This window comes from Sparus aurata, unplaced genomic scaffold, assembly GCF_900880675.1.
Source record: "Sparus aurata unplaced genomic scaffold, fSpaAur1.1, whole genome shotgun sequence".
In the NCBI taxonomy this organism is placed as follows: domain Eukaryota; kingdom Metazoa; phylum Chordata; class Actinopteri; order Spariformes; family Sparidae; genus Sparus; species Sparus aurata.
This window is the reverse complement of record NW_022045227.1, coordinates 17,982-26,914: the sequence shown is the minus strand read 5'-3', so window position 1 is coordinate 26,914 and position 8,933 is coordinate 17,982. Positions and strand designations below refer to the sequence as shown.

Sequence of the window (8,933 nt, the reverse complement as noted above, 5' to 3'; positions counted from 1 at the left end):
ATATATATATTATACATGTATTATGACAACAGTGATGCTTAAACACTCAGATTTTATATATATATGTGTGTGTACATATATATATAATATATATATATATATATATATATATATATATATACACACATAGATATATAAAATCTGAGTGTTTAAGCATCACTGTTGTCATAATACATGTATAATATATATATATATATATATATATATATATATATATATATACATATATATATATATATACATACATATATATATAAAATATGTTTTTGGGGATTTATTTCTTAGTTTAGTTGTTAATTCGTTTAATTGACCTTTTTTCAGAGTCATAGAGAACAAGTTCCACTCATGTTTTGGATTCTCTTTATACATGTATTATTATTGTGATATTGTTTCTGTGTGTTGGGTAGTGATGGCGAGACAAAGCTTCATGAAACATTAAAGCTTCCCATCCACTTGGTTCACTCATGGGCCGAAGCTTCATGGAGCTTCATTTGCTCTACTGTGCCATCAAGTGGACAATAAATGTAAAACAGGCAGAGTGATTATAATGACACCATGGCTTTGGTGTGTGAAGCTTTGAACTGAATTGTGCTTAAATGATGATACCAATAAACAAATAATATAATAAATATAGTGTCTGCTTTTCTGATAGAATTATGGCATTGACGGAGGGGAAAGTTGGAACAAATTGGGGAGAAGGTTGTGATGTGAATGTGCTTGTGTTACTAGGGACAAAACGTAACACATACAATAGGGATATTTTATTCATTTTTATTGAAAAACACCAACTTCTCCACTGTGCTGGGCCTCAGGCAGTTTGTTTCCTTTGATAGGATTTTGCCTGCTTTCGAAAATACCCTTTCACAATGCACAGATGAAGCTGGAGTACAGAGAAACGCAACAGCAAGTTCTTACAAGTTCGGATATACTTTTTTCTGTCGTTTCCAATATTCAAGGGGGTTCTCCAGTCTGTCAATGTTCGGTTCACCCCGGCACGTTTGGACCTCCACTGTTTCCTCCACAGTGGCATTTGAGGTCCTTGTCTGCATGACTGTGGCGTCCAACCGATGCCACAGTTTGCTACCTAGGATAGAGAAACAGGCTGTAAGTGACTAAATAGGCCCATGATAACACAATTAGAATGTAACTGTCACCTTGAGTCACAGGCTGAGAAGCTTCTAATGTGTGCGGAAGGAGGAAGGAAGACGAGGAAGACACGCTGTTCAGATAACAGCTGCACATTCAAAAGTGAGCCTCTTCTCTGCATCTGCAGCTTTATTGGGGCTAAAGAAGCCCATCTTTTTAAACCACAGATCGAGCAGCGTTGTCAATGACATGATGTTTCTCCTTTAATTGCCTCAGACTCTCAGCCAGAGTGGTGTAGCATTGATAACAGGGGATTCAGGCGGGATCCCGACACTCTCTTCTCCTCTGACAGCTCGACTGTGGCATCATTAAACTGGGACAGCACTATTAGAGATTCTGCTATTATGTCATATTGCTCTGTTGTGAGTGGGGGAATGTCAGTAGATGGACCTTCCAAAACTGCTTCTAAGGGTTCCCTTAGGTCATACACCTGTTGGAGCATATGGTAAGTGCTGTTCCAGCATGTTTCCACTTCTTGAATAGGCTTCAGTGATGGCCGGCCCATTTGATCCTGCACCTGTGTCAGCCTCCTCTATAAAATAAGCCAACAAAAAGTGATAATGTCATATCAATTATCATGATAAATAATCATCCCTGGTAATCGTTAATTATTATGGACAACACACGGTGCCCCGTGTGAGGAATCCACACAATGGTGCCCCGTGTGAGGAAATGTTCGCTTGGCAATCATTTATAAATGTGCAATGTTAATTTAAGCAATATTTGGAGAGTGCTAAAATGTGAGATTCACATCTTGAACCTTCTAGCCAAAAGTCTTGACATTTAACCCCACTAGTCTACAACAGGAGTAGACGTTGATTTGTACTTACAAACAATTGCAGTGTGATGAGAATTGATTTATCAATCAAATTTATAACCCATTTGATTAACCAACATTTTTTACGTCACTAACTGCCACTTTGAGCCATTTGCTATTACTGCTATCTATTCAAGTTGAAAGTGCTCAGAAGAAACTGTGAAAATTCAGTTCAGCATTTGAATATCCCGAATTCAATGCATTGTAGTGAAGCTGTCATAATTTGAAGACAATTGAAGTCGTGTTAATCACAGCGTACACAGAAATGTATTTCTGGCTGTTGCTGCCTTGCATGTCAGCCTGAGTAAGAAGTAGAGCCTGAAGTAGAGCCTGAGATAGAGCCACAGCATGCTGCCAGCTCTGTGAAACACAAGTTTTGTTCTTAAGCTGTTTCTACCAAATGTTTCATCCCGATCAATTTAAAGAGACAATGCTCAGATTGTTGATATCCTGCATTCCAGTTAGTGCATGTTTCAGGTTTGGTAAACAAAGTTATGCTTGTAGACCGTGCTTATCTTTATTGACCCCAATCTGTATGCCAAGGGCCAATAGATTGTGCGATAGCCACCCCTCCTCCACAGGAAGGTACCCCCTATAGTTTAGGCCAGCACACAGTTTGGTTAGGCTAGTGTTCTCCTCCCAAGCTACACTACAGAGTGTCTGCCAAACCAACACCATAGCCAACCACACTGATTGTGTTATGACAATTTGCTTAACAATGAAGAACCCCGCTGTAGAGCGATTTAATAAAATATGGACTTTCTACATCAACAATTTCAACTTTTTATCATGTTTATCACTTTTTTATCTCATAATTTTGACTTCTTATTTTAAAATGACTCGTTAGAACCATTCACCCTGATGCAGATTCAAAAGATGCAGTTCATGTGTTTGTATATTTGTATATAAATAACTGTATATATTAATAAATAGAAGTGTAATCAGGGTTTTCTGATGACCAATGAGCCATTAAACATGACAAACATGAATTAGCTAACACAGCAAGCCATCATCCTGCAGTACGGATGGCAGCTAAAATGTCTCTGAACTTGTACTGAGATATTCGCATATCTAAGTCAGAGTGAACTCTCAGCTGAGAACATGGCCACCTTCAACCAGCGTCTGCTGCCTCTGGTCCGACTGTTGGAGTCCAGGTGAGTCTGACTGCTGCAGGTGATGGAGACGCCACGGAGTGACCATCACACTGCTGGTGTTAGCGTTAGCTGTGTGTTTGTCCTCCATCAGGTACTGTGGAGCTCTGGACAGCGTCCTCGCTGGTCACGTGACCGACATCAGCAGCACGGAGCAGAAGCGTCTCTTCCATCAGTTCCTCTCTCTGTCCATGAGCAGCGGGAAGTTCCAGGTACTCAACACTGTGTCTTCCAAATAACTGTTTCATTAGTGAATAAAAACATGAATGTATGTATTGATGGAAGACAAAGATTGAGTTTATAATCTGGTGTTTATCTTCTGCTCTCCGTCTGTCTCCGCTTGCTTCCTGCTGTATGTGTCTGACCGTCTGTGTTTCTGTAGATTATAGGCGACTCATTGGTCTGACAGTCTGATGACTACACAGGTCCTTCACTCAACTAAATAAAGAGAAATGTGCCACAAAGCAACATTACAGGACAAAACAGTGATGAATTCATCCTGATATATCGATCAGACAAACAAATGGATCATTCAGACGTCCACAAACAGCAGCAGACGACCGTCAGTCTGATTACAACACAATCCCTGCTGCCTCATCAGACACAGAGACAACCTGACACGCACAAACACACACACAAATCAATCAATCAATCAATCAATCAACAATAATTACAGCCTGTTCTTTGGCTGCAGCTTCATCTCTGAATATAGCAGAGCAGGGGTTAACAGGCTCATTTGAGATGAATTCATCTCCAAGTGTCCAAAAACACTTATGAATAAATGATGTTTGTGTGAAACCGGTGGAATGGATTCTGAACATGAAAACAGTCTGAATGTAAAGATCACTCAGTGTTGGTTTGGGGCTATTTAACCGTCTCAGTATTTGGCTGCAGAGACACACAGGTGAGGAAGGTGAGAGGCAGCAGGTGGAACACTAACACACTCTCTGTCAGGTGTTACCTGGACGACACAGGTGAGCTCCAGACACGGCCGACATGTGAGAGGAGGACGGCGGCGCAGACAGATCACAGACGGCTGCAGGTGAACGCTGCCGTCGGATCACCTGGACTGTGATGGAGGGGAACCTCCACCTCAGTGAGACGCTCTGGATTACCCAGCAGCCCTCAGCTTGAGCCAATTATAGACTGTGTGCAGAGCTGCAGTGACCTGTGTTCACCTGCTGAGGGCGCCGTCAGCACAGACATTTACTGTCTGCTGCAGGAGAGCAGAAGAGAAGCTGCAACTGACGCTGTTAACGAATCATAGAAACCATCATGACATGGAAGATTATTTCTACCAGTTACAGAAAAAAATTATGTGAAATCTAAGTTTGATGAAAAAATTAAAGAAAGAAATTAGTGAAAAATGTCCAAAGTGACGTCTTCAAATATCTTTTTTTGTCCAACCAACAGTAACAAAAAAACTGAATGATTCAATTTACAGTGAGAATAAACAGAAATGACAAAAAAATATTTGCTAAAAATGTTTGTTTTATGTACAAACAAAGTTCATACCATTCAAAAATAACAGTCTGCAGATTAAATCAAAACTTCAGTAGCTGTTTTTCTTATTGCCTGCTGATTATTAACCTGTTTAATTCCTTGCAGAGCTGCACTCTGAAGCAGTCATTTAACATCTCTGAGTTGCACATTCATTGATATTTTAAATGAGCTCCATCATTAGAAATAAAGTTCAATAAAACTGATGATTTAACTTCTGTCAGTCGTTTCAGCTGACTGAGGAAATCACAATGACCAGAAACACAAACCACATCTGTTTATCTGCACCATGAAGTTTAGTTCTGTTAACACAATGTTTTCTGAGCTGATACCAGCTGAATAAATTCAGTCCTGATGTTCCAGATTTAAAAACACAACCTGACCTGTGTTTAATCACTGTGAGGTGACAAACTAACACACAGGTTGCTGCTGATTATGATCATGATTATGATTATGATTATGACGTGAAGCGCTTCAACTGAGTGTTTAATAACAGACCATTCAGATGTCGCCCGTCCTCACCCACGTGTCTTCAGTCATTTAACTACACAGTTAAAGGCCCTGCCCGCTCCCTGCCAATCATGTAAGAGCTCAGACAGACGACATCCCATGTCTATGTTTCCTTTTTCCGCACCTTGTTTGGCTAATTAGTCCACTCTTTCATTACCTATAAATCCTATATGAGCAGCAGCCCAGATGAGTCTGGCCTCAGGGCCTTGTCTCCTTATTCTTGTATGTGTTGACATAATTTCATACAGTAAATCACCTGATTCATGACCTGCACAAAATTGATCATACTCGGAAAGTTGTTTTATTCTGAAAAATTGATTCTCTTTTAACAACATCTGTCTGTTCCTCTTGGCGTGCTTGACACGTACCTGTTTCAGTCACGGACCGGAATACCCTAAAAAATCAAGCTAGCTGAGATTAGTGGAAAACAAACGTCTTCGGAGAGCTACTTTGCAAAGAAAAAAGGAAAAGGCCCAAAGATGAGACGGAAGAAGTGGGAGATGGACAACTGTATTGAAGTTGGCTGTTAAAGTGGCTGAACTGCAGCTGCTGGGACGGTGAGTGGACAACTGCTGTAATTTTACCCCCCGCCCCCCGTCATAACTTGTCGTACATGAAAACGGTCCATGGGTGCAAAAAAGGTTGGGGACCACTGATTTACACCATTCAATTTACAGATTCATGAAATATGGACTTCCTACTTCAACAACTTCAACTTTTTATCATGTTTATCACTTTTTCATCTCATTATTTTGACTTCTTATTTTATAATGACTCATTAGAACCATTCACCCTGACGCAGATTCAACAGATGGCCGTTCATGTGTTTATAAATAACTGTATATATGAAACAATAAAATATGGATAACATGAATCAAACAGGATATTTTTCTAGTTACATCACAAAAGAAAAACTACTGAGAAAAGCAACTTGTCAGACTCGCTTAAAATAAGCCCCCTGTTGTGACTCTTTGCACATGTTGCTGCTGATGTTGTCCAGAAGATGAACATCCACCTTTCAATGTTCTGACCCGACCAACATTAAATAACACATTCTGCCACCTGTAATCTGTAACTCTGCAGGCTGATAACAGCAGTGACACACGCAATATCTCCTTCAACTCTTTTATGTTTGATTACCAAACATGAAATCAAGTGAGTAGAGGGTCGCATATACAAGTTCACACAGCAGGCAGCAGCTGTGCAGCCTCTTTGTTCATCACCTGGGCACAGTTTGCATTTCACAGTGATGTTCTCGTCTCTTTGCCCATGAATATAAGATATGCAAACACTTCATGGTGATAAGGCGGCGCTCTCTGCCATCTTGATACCTGAGTTACATCTTCTCACGCACTGACACAACACAACCATACTTAGACATTCACAGGAGGCCGTCTGCTGCCTGTCAGGAGAGAAACAGAAATGGTGTGAATGTATTTTTTTGTGGCAATAAAAGGAAAAACTTAATTCTGTGAAAATTCTTACAGTAACTGATTCATTATTTTTAAATGTACGCTTCAGCTCAAAATGTCCTTACTCTTTAAACAAGAGCAGAATTGACAAAGACAACAACTCACTATTGTAGCTGCATATGGCTGATTTTTTTAAGGAATATCTCAGTACAAGTTTAAAGACATTTCAGCTGCCATCCCTCCTGTGGTCCAATGGTCTGCTGTGGTAGCTAATCCAGGTTTGTCATGTTAACAGACTCATTAATCAACAGAAAACGTGTTATCATGTTAGCATTTGCATTTCACAGTGATGTTCTCATCTCTTTGCCCATGAATATAAGATATGCAAACACTTCCATGGTGGTAAGGCGGCGCTCTTTGCCATCTTGATACCTGAGTTACATCTTCGCACGCACTTTCACAACACAACCACACTTAGACATTCACAGGATGCCTGCTTCTATGGAGGACCAAACCTGACATAAGTATAAATAAATAAATAAATAAATAAATGCATAAATAAATACATAAATAAATGCTGAAATAAATAAATAAATGTATAAATAAATAAGTGCATAAATAGATAAATGCATAGATAAATGAATAAATAAATAAATGCTGAAATAAATGTATAAATAAATAAATAAAAGTATAAATAAAAGAATAAATGCTTTTTATTTATTTCTACATTTCTGTTCACCTACATTTATTTATTTCTGTATTTCTGTTCACCTACATTTGTTTATTTCTGTATTTCTGTGTCCATATGTAAATGAGGAGGTAGGAGGTCCTAACCTCAGTCAAGAGCTGAACGTGGCGAAGACGAAAGAGATGGTGGTGGACTTCAGGAGGAACAAGCCCCCGCCCTCTCCAGTCTGCATCGGTGGGACAGACATCAACATTGTGGACTCTTACAAGTACCTGGGTGTGGTGCTGGACGATAAACTGGAGTGGACCGCAAACACGGAGGCAGTCTACAAGAAGGGCCTGAGCCGGCTTTACTTCCTGAGGAGGCTCAGGTCCTTTAACGTCTGCAACCGGATGCTCCAGATGTTTTATCAGTCTGTTGTCGCGAGCACCATTTTCTTCGCTGTGGTGTCCTGGGGTGCGGGCATCAAAGCAAACGACGCAAACAGACTAAACAAACTCATAAAAAAGGCAGGGTCTGTTGTTGGCTCTAAGCTTGTCACCCTGGAGGAGGTGGTGGAGCACAGGATGCTGGCAAAACTGCTGGTGATCATGGACAATGTCTCTCACCCCCTCCACGAAACCCTAGACAAGCTTAAGAGCAGCTTCAGCAGCAGACTCATTCAACCTTAAATGAGTCAAGACTTAAAGAACGGCACAGGAAATCATTCCTACCTGGTGCCATCAGACTTTACAACACTTAACAGCAACGCTCAGGCAATATACTCACATAATTTAAGTGACTTATTACTTAAATCTTACCACTGTAATTAAAAATGCACCTTTCTCTCTTTATCTTGCACCTTCAAATCCACTTAGTTCCATTTTGCTCAGTATTTAATATTTAATATTATTTAATATTTATCTGGAACTGCTAAGCATCTTATGTATATTGTATATTGTATATAGTGTTTTAAACTGCGATATTGTGCTCTTATTGTTTTTTGTATTTCTGATTGTATTGTACTGCTGCTACGATGACCTAATTTCCCCTTGGGGATAAATAAAGTTATCTATCTATCTATCTATCTAGCATGATTGGTTACAGGAGTGTGCTCGATGAGGGTCTACTACTTCTGCCTTACTAGCAGCGCTGATTCCTGTACACTGTACAGGAATGTTGCTGGCTACCAGCAAGCCCGCTCAGCTAACTGTTAGCTGCAGTTGTTGACATTTGTTCATGTAGCTCTGGTTTAGTTATGAATTTGACTGGCATTCATTTTAACTTGCGAGGGTCCCAGGTGTGCTGGTGGTGTGGTTTGAGAATCCCGTCTGGAGAGAGAGGGGTCCTCAGCCATGTCCGCTAAGCAGGAAAAACTTTCTGCTCATCGCTCCAAGTCATGTATATGTGTATTCTAGATGAGCGCTACAGAGCACAAATCGTCCAAAGTGCATGTTGTCGTTCTCATATCTTTGTCGTGAATGTCTGTACTCTCAAATAACTCATGGGTGGAACAGGCTGAGGCATTTGTTCACGCCGAGCGGCATGAGAGCGGCGTGGAGACCCCTTTTAGCTCTTATGTTAGCTGTTAGCTGCTCGCTGTAGCGCAGCGTTCAGGTTACCTTGTGACACCGGTTACCATCGGGTATTTTTCATTCCGCACTGCGTTCAAATGGTCACTTAAAGCCATCGTTCCGAGCCGCATACATCGTTATTAAGCTGAAGCTAAG

The 8,933-nt window shown here is 40.4% G+C and overlaps 1 long non-coding RNA gene across 1 annotated transcript; it reads left to right on the top strand.

The window, feature by feature from the left end:
- The first annotated feature begins 3,051 nt into the window (after positions 1–3,051).
- On the top strand, positions 3,052–3,510 carry LOC115578221 (uncharacterized). The gene is made up of 3 exons (XR_003983407.1): positions 3,052–3,117; positions 3,209–3,326; positions 3,497–3,510. It is a non-coding gene; the product is annotated as an uncharacterized LOC115578221 (long non-coding RNA).
- The last annotated feature ends 5,423 nt before the right edge of the window (positions 3,511–8,933 follow it).